Source organism: Phocoena sinus, chromosome 1 (genome assembly GCF_008692025.1).
Source record: "Phocoena sinus isolate mPhoSin1 chromosome 1, mPhoSin1.pri, whole genome shotgun sequence".
NCBI lineage: Eukaryota > Metazoa > Chordata > Mammalia > Artiodactyla > Phocoenidae > Phocoena > Phocoena sinus.
In genome coordinates, this window is record NC_045763.1 from 125,503,770 (window position 1) to 125,521,712 (window position 17,943).

Sequence of the window (17,943 nt, forward strand, 5' to 3'; positions counted from 1 at the left end):
AGCACCCCAGACTCATGCCCCCCTGTTCTTATTAAGTTGCTAATTTGATTCATGTGTATGACTCTACTATCCAAGTAGCTGATGATGTATACATCCACTTCTATGTGATTTTAAATAGTTAAGAGATGATCAAACCTAGATAGTTTCAAGGGAAGAGAAAGGACTGTTTTACTAGTCCTAAGGGGAGAGTCAGCAATGTCAAGTATTTTCAGAGGTTAACTGAGGGCAGCTTGTTGGAATCAGCTTACTTCTAGTCATCCAACTAGTGAACCAGAGAGGAAATGATTAACACAGTGCCTCCTAGCAAAGGGTGGTGTCATCTGTCCTTTCTCATTGATGTTTGCCTATAATAATGTTCAAAGCTGGTCTTAAATGAAACACTAAGAAGAAAATGCTTGTTTTATGAGGGGTGAAACCTAGCAAAGTCACAGAAGATGAAAGGAAAGTTTCCTGACTGAACATGTACTTGAGTTTCCCAAATGTCTTCCAAACTCTAGAGGTTTTCAAAAGATAATAATATATGTGGAAGAATATAGGTATACATATCTTGTTATCACATTATCTAAGGGAGCTAGGTAAGGCTAAGAGGTTTCAACCAAATAGTGCACATAACTTTTAACTAACTGACTGGATGTTTTGAATCACTTAGGTAGGACCTGAGTCTACTAACAATAACCCTGTGGTCTTTTGGACTTCAATTCAATTCAATGAAATAATCTAAGAAGGAGAGATCTTACAATATTAATTTGTATTTTTAGTGACTGCAACCCCTCTTTTGTGCTTCTGTGGCATCTTATACTTAACTTTAACCTAAATCTTACCAATTTATATTGAAATTGCTCCTTTGCCTGTCTGTGCTTCCCTCACCCCAATCCTGTATTTAGACTGGAAGCTGCTTGTGTGACACCAGGTCCCCTTGCCTAGCACAGAACGGTGGAAGGGGGTCAATTAATATTCTGGGGATGAATGGGAGGAATAACAAATTACATTATATCCTTCATTCTATACTTTCATATTTCTAAAATTATGTATAACAGAAAATAAACTTTATTAACAGGAGGTTCAATTCAGCAAGTAGTTTTGAGTACTTGCTATAAGACAGACAGCTTGTTAAGCTTAGTATATGTCAAGATAATTAAAACACCACTTCTGTTCTCCAGGAACTCACAATCCAGCAGATGACACTATGATGTAAGAAAGCCAATTGCAGTACAGCATTTGAAATAGGTAATAATATGGACATGATCAAGAAATAGAAATAACAGAGAGAAGGGGAGAATTATACCAAGAATGTTCTCTAAAATTTTTCTGAATTTATATATAAGTATGAGTTACGATTATTAAATAGGAAATGAAAGATGCATCCTTAGCTAGTTTGAAGAAAGACGTTGTCACATGTTTCTCTCTTCACTAGGAAATTCTTCCACTGTGATTGTAATACTTGTAGAGCGTTATATTTGTTCGTAGATATTAGATGTAAGGATACAGCGAGTCTAAAACTGTCACTGAAATTTAAATGGTAAGAAAACTGAGCCACAGAGAGCTTGATTGTCTTGGCTAAGAGCACACAGTTATTAAGAAACTGAGCCTGATCTCAGATAGTGACTTTCTGTGATATCTCAGCCTCAGGAAAGAGAGTGGTAATGTACAACTCTTCTTAGAGTGGGTATGATGGGAGAAGGGATAATCTTTTCAATAAATAGTTCTGGAACAACTGGGTGTCCACAAGCAAAAAAAAAAAAATCTAGACACAGACCTTACACGTTTCAAGAAAAATTAACTCAAAATGTATCCTAGGCCAAGTGTAAAACACAAAATTATGAAACATCTAGAACATGACATAGGAGAAAATCTAGATGCCCTTGTGTTTGGAGATTATTTTTGCTTTAGGTATAAAACCAAAGGTCTGCTCCTTAAGAGAAAAAATTAAGTTGGAGCTCATTAAAATTATAAACTTCTGTTCTGTGAAAGACTGTCAAGAGAAGGAGAAGATAAGCCACAGGTTAGGAGAAAATATTTCAAAAGACTTATCTGATAAAGGACTGTTATCCAAAGCATGCATAGAGCTCTTAGAACTCAACAATAAGAAAACAAACAACTTGACTAAATAACCCAGGCAAAAGATCTTAACAAACACCTCACCAAAGGAGATATACAGATGGAAAATAAACAAAGGAAAAGATGCTCAACGTCATACCTCATCAGGAAATTGCAAATTAAAATAATAATGACATACCACTACACACCTATTACAATGGTAAAAACTGAAAACATTAACAACACCAAATGAAGGCAAGGATTTGGAGCAACAGGAATTCTCATTCATTATTGGTGGGAATGCAAAGTGGCACAGCCACTTATGAATAGTTTGGCAGTCCCTCACAAAGCTAAACATAGTCTTGCCATATGATCCATCACTTGCTATTCTTGGAATGTGCCCAAATGAGTTGAAAACATATGCTCACACACAACCTGCACACGGATGTTTTAATAGCTTTTTTTCAAAATTGCCAAAACTTGGAAGCAACCAAGATGTCCTTCGACAGGAGACTGGATAAATAAACTCTGCTGCACCCATACAATGAAATACTATTCAGTAGTAAAGAGAAATGAGCGATCAAGTCACAAAAGACATGGAAGGAACTTAAAAATATACTATTAAGTGCAAAAGTCAAAGTGAAAAGACTACATAATATATGATTTTAATTATATGGCATTTTGGAAAAGGCAAACTATGGAGGCAGTAAAGAGTGGTGGTTTCCAGAAATTTAGCCTGAGGGAGGGATGAATAGGTGGAGCACAGGTGAGTTTTGGGGTGGTAAAACTATTCTGTATGAAGCTGTAAAGGGTGGGTACATTTGTCAAAGCCCATAGAATGTACAACACAGAGATTGTGTCCTAATGGGAACTGTGGACTTTGGGTGATGATGTGTCAATGTAGGTGCATCAGTGGAACAAATGGACCCCTCTGGTGTGGGATGATGATAGGAGGAGGCTATACCTGTGTGTGGGGCAAGGGGATATATGGGGACTCTGTACTTTCTGCTTAATTTTGCTGTGAAACTAAAACTGACCTTAAAAATAAAGTCAGTTAACTAAAAACAAACAAACTCCATGGCTTTTGTCCACAATCACAAAATTCTCCCAAAACATGGATTCCATGTGGAGCATTCCATCTGCATATTAATCTCTTCCAAATCCAAACTTGTAGCGGTAGTTTGATTGGTTCAATCTAAGCCATATGACAATGACAGGTTGGAGATGGACTCAGGACTCTACGTTGGGAGAAAGGACTATGATATGGGAATGTCCATAGACATAGGAAGTCATATTGCCACCATTCTGGCAAATACCCACTACAGACACCAATGTGGAAAGGGAAAAAACCCACATTAATATATTTCAATGAGTAACTCCATTATAGGCATAATACCTGAATAATTAATTCACTCTCTTCTCCCCATTGAATGGGAAAAAAAGTCTTCTTCATTTTGATATTTGCTTCCTTGAATTTCTATATGTACGCCATTTTTGTTTCTATACGTGCACCATTTTGTTTTTGTTTTTTGTGTTTTTTTTTGGTGGAGATATCCCTGCCAGAAATACTTAAGTGCACGTGTAATTTTTCTACCTTCTTTCAATACATTCATACATTCACTTCTAGGAACTGTTTAATAAAAGTGTTAGCATTTCCTCACACTAACAGTTTAGGCACTAAATTCGCAAAGTTTACACATTTATTAAACTCCTTTCATGTCAGTTATACAAATGTAAATACCTCTAACAAATTTATTTTGACTATGTAAGAAAAATCCAGATGCTGAATATCTAAAGATTTATTTTTTAAATGTTAGGACTATCAACTGATTCTAACAGTGGGAGGATGATTCCATCTTTGGTTTTGATGGTAAACTCAGAAATTAATAGGCTTTATTCCAATAGGAGATAATAATACAAAGATTAAGTAAATTCCTACAGCAGGGATAATATAAGTGACATGAGGAAAGAAAGAAGAAACAAGAACTAAAAAAAATGGGAGGCTCTGGGAGTGTAGAGATTGGTGCAAATATGGTGACTCATTTTTGTAGACTATTGACTGTGACCCAAAGAAAAATGATCATGGTCGTAAAGAGAAGGAAAAGGTAAGCTGTAAACTCAGCTAAGCAGCGAAGGGGAGTATAAAACTTTTATAGGTATTTGAGGGAAATTTTCGGGAACAGCTTTACATTTATAGCTTATTATGGAACATATTAAAATACCATAAGTAAGAAAATGTATAATGAAATTAGGGGTACTAATCACAACTTTTAAAAAGAAGATGATCAACACTTTGAATTTTTTAGAAGTTACTTGAGTAATGTCATTTACAGAAAGAAGGGAAGTAGAGGGGTTAGAGTTGTGTGTATTCCCCAGGTCACAATGCAGTTCATACTTAATTTTACTTTAATGTCTGTCCTGGTTGGATGCAGTGAACTGTGAAGAGGATCGCAGAAAAGGAGCCACTACAGGTGATGGGGGAAGACTAGCGTGCAAGCATGCATCCACCACATGAACCTATCGCTGTGTACTTTTTCCATGGGGGCTCTGTCTTGTGTAGTTGGAAAAGCAAACACAGAAATGCATTAATCATTCTCCCCCATATAGATCACATTTTTGAAAAAATGATTCATGTTTGTCAATCTCATCTCTTTATTCTTTTATTTTTTTTAAATGTATTTATTTTATTTATTTATTTTTGGCTGCATTGGGTCTTCATTGCTACGCATTGGCTTTTCCCTAGTTGCGGAAAGCAGGGTCTACTCTGGGTTGCAGTGCGCAGGCTTCTCATTGCGGTGGCTTCTCTTGTTGCAGAGTGCGGTCTCTAGGCACGCGGGCTTCAGTAGTTGTGGTTCATGGGCTTCAGTAGTTGTGGCTCATGGGCTCTAGAATGCAAGCTCAGTAGTTGTGGCGCATGGGCTTAGTTGTTCTGTGGCATGTGGGATCTTCCTGGACCAGGGCTCGAACCCGTGTCCCCTGCATTGGCCGGTGAATTCTTAATCACTGCACTACCAGGGAAGCCCTATATCACATTTTTTGTTGGCGGGGTCACTCTTCTGACTTCCACTGAGCCCTGCCCTAGGGATGTGACAGAACAGGCATTAGTTTCCTGGTGTTGCCCATAACTGTAATTTTGCTTTTTAAGAGTATTCATAGCAACTTTATTAATAAAAGCCCACAACTAGAAACAACCCAAATGTCCATCAGCAGGTGACTAGATAAAAAAATTCTTCTAAATCCATGCCATGAAATAGTATTCAGCAATAAAATTAAACGAACTTCAGATGCATGGAACAATATAGATGGATCTTGAAAACACAATGCTGTGTAAAAGAAAGCAGACTCAAAAGATTACACACTGCATGCTTCCATTTATATAAAATTCTAGAACAGGAAAACTAATCTACAGTGACAGAAAGCAGATCAGTTTTTGCCTGGGCCCAGGGATGGAGAGGATTGAGTGGGAAAGGACACAAAGGACAACAGAAATGTTCTATGTCTTGTGGTACTAGTTACAGAGGGGTATTCATTTCTCAAAATGCATTGAACTGTGTGCATCCATAAGTGTAATTTGTTTTCCCATTCATAAAAAGATAGTGGATTGGCTAGATCATTTTAAGATCTGTTCTAGTCCCCATAAACTTTAAGCTTTTCCCCCTCCATATGTTTCATGATACTAGGATAATATCAGCATATAGTGGTTTGCTCCGAGTTAAATTGAACAGGGCTTCTCTTTTTTGTTCTTAGAAGAAAATGACAAGAGAATCAGTTTCTATTCCTTTATTTAATCAATAAATGTTTATTGAATTCCTACATTATAGGCACTGAGAATTCAAGACTGAAACAGTCTCAGCTCTTAGGACATTAGATTCTAGTAGAGAGAGAAGAACAATACACAGAATATACAAAGATGTGTCAAAGGTGATGATAAGAGCTATGAGTCCAGATAAAGCAGGTGACGAGAAATTTTAGGAGTGGGATGGTGGCTGCTCTTTTATATGGAATATCCAGGCTAAGACTCTGATAAGACCACATTTGATCAATTTGTTTTTGGAATCAGCTTTGGGGACCCACTCAGGTTCAATCTAGTATCATAGGCTCTTTAAGGTAATGCATACACGGTCAGAATCCTTCTAGGTTTTGTGTATTGGTTATTGGTGTGGTACTAATATGAAATGTGTTGACTGAGGCTCAATCATTAAGGATTCAGTATTTTTCCTCTGCTCTATCAGAAAAAAAAAAATTGGAAAAATTTTCAGTAAAGAATAAAGTTAAAAATTGTTTTGGTTGATCAGAGAGTTAGGTCATCCATAACACTCACACACTAATTATTCCACAATAAAGAGGTCTTATTGTATTTGTGAGTGGTCCTTCATCGGGAAGATGGAAATGTCTTCTAGCCTGAGGTCAAAGTTGTCTAGTGACATACATCTTCCTCCTGGTATTTCAAGTATGGGGAGGAGATCAGGTAAGGGAAACAGAGGATCATAGGTTTGGCTGACTCCAAAAAATCAATCATTAGTATTCATAAAAATAAAATCATAACCTCTCATAAAAACCACATTCCTCTCGTCACCAACTTTTCTGGCAGTCTTGGCTCTAGTTTTGAGTCTTTGTGTTGGTTTCAGTGACTACCTTTTGACTGTAATCACTGCCATTTATTGAGTCCCTCCTATGATCCAGACAAGTTATATGTTCTGTTTCTAATTCTGATGTCTGTGAGGTGGGGATGATCTTGATTCTCCTTCGTGTAACACATCTTGTATCAACTGAGCCAGGATCAGGATAAGCTTGAACGATGTGATTTTACAGCTCGTGGTTTCCATTGCAGTATGTGGCTTCTCAAGGAAAGGCTCCTTAGGATGGCTGCTGGCCATGGATGTCAGGCCTCAGGTATATTTCTTTTCAGGCAGATTGAGGCTACCTGACATCCAGTTTAGGAAACCCATAAGTGTTTGAATTCTGCATGACAGAGGATTTTAAGATTATGGCAGACTTTGTGGCCAAAATGTCAGCCTTCTGAAAAAAAGGAAAACAAAACTTAAAATGACTCCTGTGCTTACTAGTTTAGACAGTGCTATGTTTAGCACCCACCCCTATCACACCTAACTTTTAGTATGGCCCTCGCTAGACAGAATACCAATGCACTGGATTAGTATTTCTAAAATACATCTCCAGTTTGTTTAAGTCTTCTATGAAAAAGGGTTCTGTAAGTTAAAAATATTTAGGAAAAGCTGGGTTAGCTAAATTTTACTGCAGGTCTTCTCAGAACTTTTAATATGGTGATGTATACTGTGATTTAATAATACACAAAAATATCCCAAGCTTATTAGAAGTGGACCCCATCTTCTTTTTTCATAGAATAACTTTCAAAACTAGTGTTTGGTATAAAACACTTGGGAAAATGCCAATAGAGCCAATCTTCCCACGTTCTTTCTTCAGAATTATCTTCTCTGTGAGCTCCCTTAGGGACCTTCTTGCTTCATAGAGTGACATTCTATTACGTAATGTATTAACCATAATTCAGTGTTAATATCTGAGAGTGAGGCTCTATGCTCTATGCACCCCCAGGATTGTTTGTGGCTCCTGGAGATTCAATGTTCCTTTTCAAGTAATTAATCAAGCTATGATAGTACAGCTCATGTTGCAATGGATTATGATATATATCTATATGTCTGTAGATATAGATATATATCACTCACCAGAACATGAATCATACCTTATTCTTTTCTTTTCCCTTATTTCTAAGATGGTATCTTACACATAATAAAAACTGTTTTTGTTGAATGAAGGTGTAACTTTATGAGTAAATGACTTTAATGGAGGGATTTCTGATATTATGTCAGAATCATGGGAGTATCGCTTTGGGTCAGGAGAGATTTTGGTGGCAACTTGAAACTCAAAGTATGAAGGCCACTTGTTTTCACAGTACCCATTGGCAGTACCTGCAAAACTCTGCTTAGAAACCCTTGGGACTGAGAACAGGCTACTCATTCAATTCATATTAGGTACCATTTTTTCTCTCTCTCTCCCTCTCCTCTTTGCCTTTTAATTATCCTGAACTTGAACATAAAAATGTACCCTTGAGCTACCTAATTTCCTTAATTTCACTTCTTTACCTGCATTATTGTCTGACATACTATGATCTACATGGCAAAAGAGAAAGAGCATGGTTACAAATTACACTTGTACTTTGTATATTATCTGAGTATTTTGTAGACATAATACTACCAGCTTCCACCATATGTCCAAGAGGTTAATGAAAGTAAAGATAGAAGCACTGAGTCACTGACAGTCACTGGTTGGCTGATTCCTCACAACTAGTTTGTGGTAGAGCCACTACTGGTATCCATGGCATAGTTTCTTGTACTCCATTTTAAGCGGTGTTTCTTTATAAGTCACCTAATTAATAAGTAAGGAACACATAGTAGAAGAGCTCTGAGTAATAAGCAGTGTTTTATTCATTATGGATTAAATGAGAGTCCCCAAACAAAATGTCAGAGCAACAAGATACTTTCCCCTCATGGAGAAACCCCTGGCCTAGATCTTGCATAAGAAATATGCAAACTAAAATATTTTATCTGTACTTTTAAGCTGAGGTTTTCTGTTAGAAATGACACTTTTGAGGTTTGCAGGAAGTATGTGTAGTTCCTGTGAAAGTGAATAAACCAGTATATACCTAGTATTCTCACTTTTTATGTATTACTAGCATTGCAATAGTCAGGAAATCTAGTAGAAAAATAGTTGTAATAAATATGACAGCACACTCTCACAATAAAAAGAAAGGTACAAACATTCCAAAGGAAATGGGCAAAAATTACTGAAAGGCAATTTGTAAAATATTATCAGCTTTACTAGTAGTCAAAAGCAATTGAGACTGAGAAGGTATAAACATTAACCTTTCACCTATATGTTTGCAATGGCTAAAATGATTGATAAGACCCAGTATTGGTTAATCTGGGAAAACTTGTGTTTTCATACCTTATTAGTGGGAGGGTAATTTAGGCCCTATTTTGACCTTACTATAAGCCACAGTTTCATATGTTATAAATAAATATCCATAGATTTGTTCTTTTTAGGAAGGAAGGAAACAAATTTATTGATTACTTATTTTATGTTCATCTATTTCATAATCGTGTATTCTCAATAGTGCTTGAAGAATGCTAAAGCATCTTTCAAAATAAGGTAACTGAAGTTCAGAAATGCAAAGTGCCTCACCCACATTTACACAACTATTAAAAATGCAGACTTGGTATTTGTGGCCACTTCTATCTGATGTCCAAGACCATGCCTTTCCAATATACAACAACGAACACTTACTAAAGGTATCAAAACAACACACTCCAAACGATGTGAGAGTTTAGTAAAAGAACAAGTTAATGAACCATTAATCCACATGCATGCAACATGGAGTATCTGACCAACAAACTACATGATTCTAGGTGTTCTGATTTAGAAAGATGTTTTCTAATTGAGGGGTACAAAGCATGGTATCTGAGAACCATTGAGCTGGTATAAAATAAATTAAAAATTGCACGTCAATACATACCATAAATGGAAGCATTTCCAAAGTCTGAGTGGTATAAATTGACTTTCATGTAACAAATTTGGCTCTGCAGATCAGTGGAAAAGTAACGACCATTGAGAGGTATCTTATGTGGCATTTTACCTGCCAGCAAGCTTCATTTTACATATTCAACCTTTGCACAGCTTTTTAAGAGAGCAGTATGTATGAAAGTAAGAGACTGTTTTGTGAAAACTTTCTGGAGGGAACTGATGACAAAGAGATATACAGAAAAGTACAGAAAGTTCAAAGACGTGTCTATTCTTGTTGCTGTGTGGTCGTGGTTTAGAAAGGAAATTACCTAGAGACTCTATCAATAGGGAGTAGTAAGTGCATCAGAGAAGATCTGACAGCATAGGGCACTGCTTAAAAGCTTAGGCTTTGGAATCTCGCAGATTTGAGTTTGAATCTTCACTCTGTTATCACTAAGCCTTGGGATTGTGAGTGGATTACTTAACTTCTCCTAGCCTCAATTTTCTCATCTATAAAATATAGATAATAATTCTACTTAATTTATAATATTGCTATTCTTAAATAGGTTAATGCCCTTGAGTGCTTAGAACAAAGCCTCACACATTGCAAATGTACAATAAATCTACAGCCATTGAATGCTGCAAAAAGACTGTGAAGTGATATACGTGTAGGCATATTTATCTGAGAGATGCTTGGGAGAAGGTCCATCAGTAGTGGTTAAATAGCTATCTTGGGTAGTGGGATTTAGGTGAATTTTCTTAAAAAAATTATTTTTTCTATAGTGTCTGACTTTTTTTTACAATAACCATACTGTTTTTATCAGAAAAAATATGACAAAGCTATTTTAAATTAGGGGGAAGAAAACTAAGTACAATATAAGAAAAAATATACTGGAAGTATGTTTCAAAGAAAACAATAGTAGTAATCTTGTCTTTATTTATTTATTTTTAAATGAATGGTTAATTTTTAAAAAATAAATAAATTTATTTATTTATTTTGGCTGCTTTGGGTCTTCGTTGCTGTGTGCGGACTTTCTCTAGTTGCTGTGAGCAGGGGCTACTCTTCGTTGCCATGCACGGGCTTCTCATTGTGGTGGCTTCTCTTGTTGTGGAGCACGGCCTCTAGGCACACGGCCTTCAGTAGTTGTGGCACGTGGGCTCAGTAGTTGTGGCTCACGGGCTCTAGAGTGCAGGCACATGGGCTTAGTTGCTCCACAGCATGTGGGATCTTCCTGGGCCAAGGCTCAAACCCATGTCCCCTGTGTTGACAGGTAGATTCTTAACCACTGCACCACCAGGGAAGTCCTTGCTTTTATTTTTGTCTTTGAAAAGATAGAACCTTAGGATAATGAAATCTTGCCATTTGCAACAACATGGATGGAACTAGAGGGAATTATGTAAAGTGAAATAAGTCAGAGAAAGACAAATAGTGTATTATTTCACTTATATGTGGAATCTTAAAAGAAAACAAATAAAAACAATTAAAAAACGTGCCCAAACAGAAACAGAGTTAGAGATACAGAGAGAAAAACTGGTGGTTGCCAGAGGGAAGGGGGTGAGGGGAGGAGAGAAATAGGTGAGGGAAACTGAGAGGTACAAACTTTCAGTGACAAAATAAATGAGTCAGTTATGAAATGTACACTGTGGGGAATATAGTCAATAATTCTGTAATATCTTTGTATGGTGGGTGACAACTAGACTTATCATGGTGACCATTTTGAAATGTATAAAAATATTGAATCACTATGTTGGTACCAGGAACTAACATAGTTTTGTAGGTTACTTATACGTCAAAACCAAACAAATCAACAAACAAACAGAAAAAAAGGGGATTGGATTTGTGGTTACGAAAGGCGGCGGGTGGGGAGAGGGGAGATTGGATGAAAGTGTTTGAAAGGTACAAACTTCCAGTTGTAAGATAAATAAGTACTAGTGATTAATGTACAATGTGATAAAAATAATTAACACTTCTGTATGTTATATATGAAAACTGTTAAGAAAGTAAATTCTAAGGGTTCTCATCAAAAGGAAAAATATTTTTTCTATTTATTTAATGTTGCATCTCTATAAAATAATGGATGTCCATTAAACATTGTGACGATCATTTCACGATGTAGGTAAGTCAAATCATTATGCTGTACACCTTAAACTTATACAGTGCTGTATGTTAATTACATCTCGATGAAACTGTGAGAAAAAAATAGAAATGAAATGGCAGAAGAATAATAAAGCTGTTTAGAGTGTATAAAAAAACCAGAACCGTAGCTGCACAATTGGATTAATCACTGTTGCATAGTTGCAGCAGGGCATGCTAGACCTGAATTGCTCTTTTTTACAAACACAGATCTAGATCACATTTCCCACATGCAACCCCATTCTTCCCCTCTGTCGTTGCTTCTAGATCAGACCAGATAACTGGTTCTTACTAGTGAAATGTGACCAAAGGAAAAAAGTCACTTCCAGATCAAAGTAGTTAAGAATAGGTGTGCTTTTCCATGTTCTTTTGTTCCCTTCCTGCAGCTGGAAGAAAAGGACTCCCAGGCTGTAAGGGATGGTTTTGCTCAGAGGTGGAAGCAGACTAGGTTGCTGAATCACATTTTGGAGAAGAGCTCTGAAGAAAGACAATTTGCTAGGAACTTCTGCATTGACTTTTGTGTGAGTGAATGGTAAATTTTATTTTTTTTTGGTGTTATGGCAGTGAGAGTTTTGTTTGCTTGTTATAGCAGTTAGTCCAAGCTGAGTTATGGAATTATAGGTTACCATCATTGGTCTGCATATGACCTTCTTTTATGCAATTAACTAAGTTGTATAATGTTCCACTAGTAACCTACTTCCAACTTTGAGCATTTCAAATAACTCCTATCTATGTGCTCCTTCCTTTTGATATTCTCTAAGTATATATCTAGGAGTAAAATTTCTGGAGCTTCAGGATATGCAAATGTGTAGCTTTATACAATGATGCCAAACTGCTATTCAAAGTGTTGTACCAATTTCTAATGCCATGAGTAATTCATGTTGCTCCATATCGCTGCCATCACAATAATTATCAGACTTAATTTGGCCATTTGAATGGGAATAAATTGGGGTCACACTGTGGTCTTGTTTACATTTTCATGATCACTAGTGAGCTTAAGCCAAGTCACTTCTGAAGAAAATGATCAATGAAAGGTGATTTGCCCTACTAGAAATTAAGGTTAAATTATAAGCCTATAGTGATTAAATAGTAATAGAATGGTATGAGTCAAGGATAGACAGATTTACCAATGCAACAGAGTAGAGAATTTGAAGGAGATGCACATGTATGTGGAAATTTAATATGTGACAGGTAGCATGGGAAGAGGAAGAACTATTCAAAACCAGAGCCAGAAAATTCAGGATCTAAAGAGGAAAAAAATGTATTTGGATCTCTATCTCACAATACATACAGAAATACCCACTAGAAAGATTAAAAATTTAAGTGTCAAATACAAGAGTTTAAAATTTTTATTGGTGTAAATTTTGCTGACTTTGGGGAAGAAAAGAATTTATTAAAGCACAGAAAGTACTAACTATAGAATAAAATATGGATAAATTTGATTGCATTGGTATTAATATTTTTTTCCATTAGAGACATCATAAAGGAAGTGAAAAGCTAAGCTACCAACTGAGAGAAAATATTTGCAACACTTATAAAAGACAAAGAATTAGTATGGAAATACATAATGAAATCATATATATCAATAAGAAAATGACAAAGTATCCAACAGAAAAATGGAATATTATACAAACATGCATTCTACAGAAGAAGAAATTTTTATGTGAATTATATATTACATATGATAAAATATGAATTAATTTTCTTTTCAGATGAATCAAAATATTCAAACCATACAGTAAAAAGAAAAGAGAAAATATATTGAGTTTTCCTGCTTTCACCCTTCATTCTTATAAAAAGCAATGTTTTCCTTCAAAAAAGGATTCTACAATTCCACTCTGCGGTCAATCATATATAAATGGTACTGATCTTCCAGAGTATTAGACTTTGCGGTTACAAATGTTTTATGTGTGCTTATGCCTTCTTACACAGTCATACACTTATGCATTCTTATACATTTACATTTAGTATGGATATGTTAATTCAGCACTTTCTTTGTGCAAGGCATTGTCCTAGACTCTGAGGAAATGAAAAAGACAAACAATTCCAGGAAAATGATGGATAATAAAAAAGTAAATTATTTTTATATTAGAACGTGCTAGGTACTATGAACGAAAGTAGAGCAGCAAAGAGAAATCAAATGATACCAGAATTGATATGTGTGTGCACTTTTAAATTGGGGGGTCAGGGAAAGCCACAATGAGAAAACACTATTTGAGCAAAAGATTAAAGGGGGTAAGGGACTGAGCCATGATTATGAGGGAAGAAAATACCAGGTGAAGTAAACAGAAGGTGAAAAGACTTGAAGGCAGGAGCACGCTGACATGTCTGAGAAACAACAGGGAGGTCATTGTGACTGCAGTGGAGAAAGAAGGGGGGAAGAGTAGAAGGAGATGATGTCAGAGAGTAAATGGGATATGAGAGCATAGCTCATGGAGGTACTTGTAAACCCTTTACAATATAGCAATTGTAAAGACTGTAAATATATACAGTCTTTACAATTGTTATATCCTTTTGATGAATTGACCCCTTTATCATTATAAAATAACATTCTTTGTCACTTTGCTATGGTTTTTGACATAAAGTCTATTTTGTCTGATATAAGTATAGTTAGGCCTGCTTCCTTATGGTTTCCACGTTCATGAGGTATTTTCTTCCATCCCTTTACTCCGAGATGATGTGTGTCCTTAGGGATGAAGTGAGTCTCTTGTAGGCAGTATGTATTTGGGTCATTTTAAAAAAATGCATTTAGTCACTTCATGCCTTTTGATTGGAGAATTTAATCAATTTACATTTAAAGTAATTATTGATAAATAAGGACTAACTAATGGCATCTTAATTGTTTTCTAGTTGTTTTGTAGTCCTCTTGTTTCTTTCTTCCTCTGCTGAATTTATTTGTGAATTGATTTTCTATAGTGATATGCACTGATTCCTCTTTTCTTCAGTGTATATATTGTAAGTGAGGCTTATATAAATATCTTACAAATATAGCAATCTACTGTAAGCTGATTAAGAACCTAACTTTTTGCATGAAAAACTCTATCCCTTTAATCCCTGCTCCATTTTATGTTTTTTATGCCTTAATATTCCTCTTTTTTATATTGTGTATCATTAACAAATTGTGGTAGCTATATTTACTTATTTATTTATTTTTATTGCAGTCAGTCAATTTATTAGTAATTAAAGAAATACAATATTTTTACATCTTTATTGGAGTATAATTGCTTTACGATGGTGTGTTAGCTTCTGCTGAACAACAAAGTGAATCAGTCATACATATACATATGTCCACATATCTCTTCCCTCTTGCGTCTCCCTCCTATCCTCCCTATCCCACCCCTCTAGGTGGTCACAAAACACTGAGCTGATCTCCCTGTGCTATGTGGCTGCTTCCCACTAGCTACCTATTTTACATTTGGTAGTGTATATATGTCCATGCTATTCTCTCACTTTGTCCCAACTTACCCTTCCCCCTCCCCGTGTCCTCAAGTCCATTCTCTATGCCTGTGACTTTATTCCTATCCTGCCATAGGTTCTTCAGAACCATTTTTTTTTAGATTCCATATATATGTGTTAGCATACACTTTTTGTTTTTCTTTCACTGACTTACTTCACTCTGTATGACAGTCTCTATGTCCATTCACCTCACTACAAATAACTCAATTTTGTTTCTTTTTATTGCTGAGAAATATCTTTGGATATATGTGCCACATCTTCTTTAACCATTCTTCTGTCGATGGACACTTAGGTTGCTTCCACATCCTGGTTATTGTAAATAGGGCTGCAATGAACACTGTGGTACATGACTCTTTGAATTATGGTTTTCTCAGGGCATATGCCCAGTAGTGGGATTGCTGGGTCATATGGTAGTTCTATTTTTAGTTTTTAAGGAAACTCCATACTGTTCTCCATAGTGGCTGTATCAACTAACATTCCCATCAACAGTGCATTAGGGTTCCCTTTTCTCCACACCCTCTCCAGCATTTATTGCTTTGATGTTTTGATGATGGCCATTCTGACTGGTGTGTGGTGATACCTCATTGTAGTTTTGATTTGCATTTCTCTAATGATTAGTGATGTTGAGCATCCTTTTATGTGTTTGTTGGCAATCTGTATATGCTCTTTGGAAATGTCTATTTAGCTCTTCAGCCCATTTTTGGATTGGGTTGTTTGTTTTTTTGATATTGAGACACATGAGCTGCTTGTATATTTGGAGATTAATCCTTTGTCAGTTGCTTCATTTGCAAATATTTTCTCCCATTCTAAGGGTTGTCTTTTCGTCTTGTTTATGTTTTCCTTTGCTGTGCAAAAGCTTTTAAGTTTCATTAGGTTCCATTTGTTTATTTTTGTTTTTATTTCCATTTCTCTAGGAGGTGGGTCAAAAAGGATCTTGCTGTGATATATGTCATAGAGTGTTCTGCCTATGTTTTCCTCTAACAGTTTTGTAGTGTCTGGCCTTACATTTAGGTCTTTAATCCATTTTGAGATTATTTTTGAGTATGGTGTTCAGGAGTGTTCTAATTTCATTCTTTTACATGTAGCTGTCCAGTTTTCCCAGTACCACTTATTGAAGAGGCTATCTTTTCTCCATTGTATATTTTGCCTCCTATATCAAAAATAAGGTGACCATATGTGCGTGGGTTTATCTCTGGGCTTTCTATCCTGTTCCACTGAGCTATATTTCTGTTTTTGTGTCAGTACCATACTGTCTTGATTACTGTAGCTTTGTAGTATAGTGTGAAGTCAGGGAGCCTGATTCCTCCAGCTCCGTTTTTCTTTCTCAAGATTACTTTGCTTATTCAGGGTCTTCTGTGTTTTCATACAAATTGTGAAATTTTTGTTCTAGTTCTGTGAAAAATGCTACTGGTAGGTTGATAGGGATAGCACTGAATCTGTAGATTTCTTTGGGTAGTATAGTCATTTTCACGATGTTGGTTCTTCCAATCCAAGAACATGGTATATCTCTCCATCTGTTTGTATCATCTTTAATTTCTTTCATCAGTGTCTTATAGTTTTCTGCATACAGGTCTTTTGTCTCCTTAAGTAGGTTTATTCCTAGATATTTTATTCTTTTTGTTGCAATGATAAATGGGAGTGTTTCCAAATTCCTCTTTTAGATTTCTTATTGTTAATGTATAGGAATGCAAGAGATTCTTGTGCATTACTTTTGTATCCTGCTACTTTACGAAATTCATTGATTAGCTCTAGTAGTTCTCTGGTAGCATCTTTAGGATTCTCTATGTATAGTATCCGGTCATCTGCAAACAGTGACAGTTTTACTTCTTCTTTTTCAATTTGGATTACTTTTACTTCTCTTTCTTCTCTGATTGCTGTGGCTAAAAGTTCCAAAACTATGTTGAATAATTGTGGTGAGAGTGGGCAACCTTGTCTTGATCCTGATCTTAGAGGTAATGGTTTCATTTTTTCACCATTGAGAATGATGTTGTTGTGGGTTTGTCATATATGGCCTTTATTATATTGAGGTAGGCTCCCTCTATGCCTACTTTCTGGAGAGTTTTTATCATAAATGGGTGTTGCATTTTGTTGAAAGCTTTTTCTGCATCTATTGAGATGATCATATGGTTTTTATCCTTCAATTTGTTAATATGTTGTATAACATTGATTGATTTGCATAGATGGAAGAATCCTTGCATCAAGTGGGATAAACCACACTTGATCATGGTGTTGTGATCCTTTTAATGTGCTGTTGGATTCTGTTTGCTAGTATTTTGTTGAGGATTTTTGCATTTATGTACATCAGTGATATTGGCCTGTAGTTTTCCTTCTTTGTGACATCTTTGTCTGGTTTTGGTATCAGGGTGATGGTGGCCTTGTAGAATGAGTTTGGGAGTGTTTCTCCTTCTGCTATATTTTGAAGAGTTTGAGAAGGATAGGTGTTAGCTCTTCTCTAAATGTTTGATAGAATTCGCCTGTGAAGCCTCCTGGTCCTGGGCTTTTGATTGTTGGAAGACTTTTAATCACAGTTTCAATTTCAGTGCTTGTGATTGGTCTGTTTATATTTTCTATTTCTTCCTGGTTTAGTCTTGGAAGGTTGTGCTTTTCTAAGAATTTGTCCTTTTCTTCCAGGTTGTCCATTTTACTGGCATATAGTTTCTTGTAGTAATCTCTCATGAACTTTTTTTTTTTTTTTTTTTTTTTTTGCGGTACGCGGGCCTCTTTTTTTTGAGGTACGCGGGCCTCTCACTGCTGTGGCCTCTCCCGTTGCGGAGCACAGG

At 36.0% G+C, this 17,943-nt stretch overlaps 1 protein-coding gene across 1 annotated transcript in view; it reads left to right on the forward strand.

Moving 5' to 3' along the window:
* The window catches only part of LOC116744470 (lymphotactin-like), a 65,793-nt gene that overhangs the window by 37,096 nt on the left and 10,754 nt on the right, over positions 1 to 17,943 (forward strand). The window lies entirely within an intron of this gene.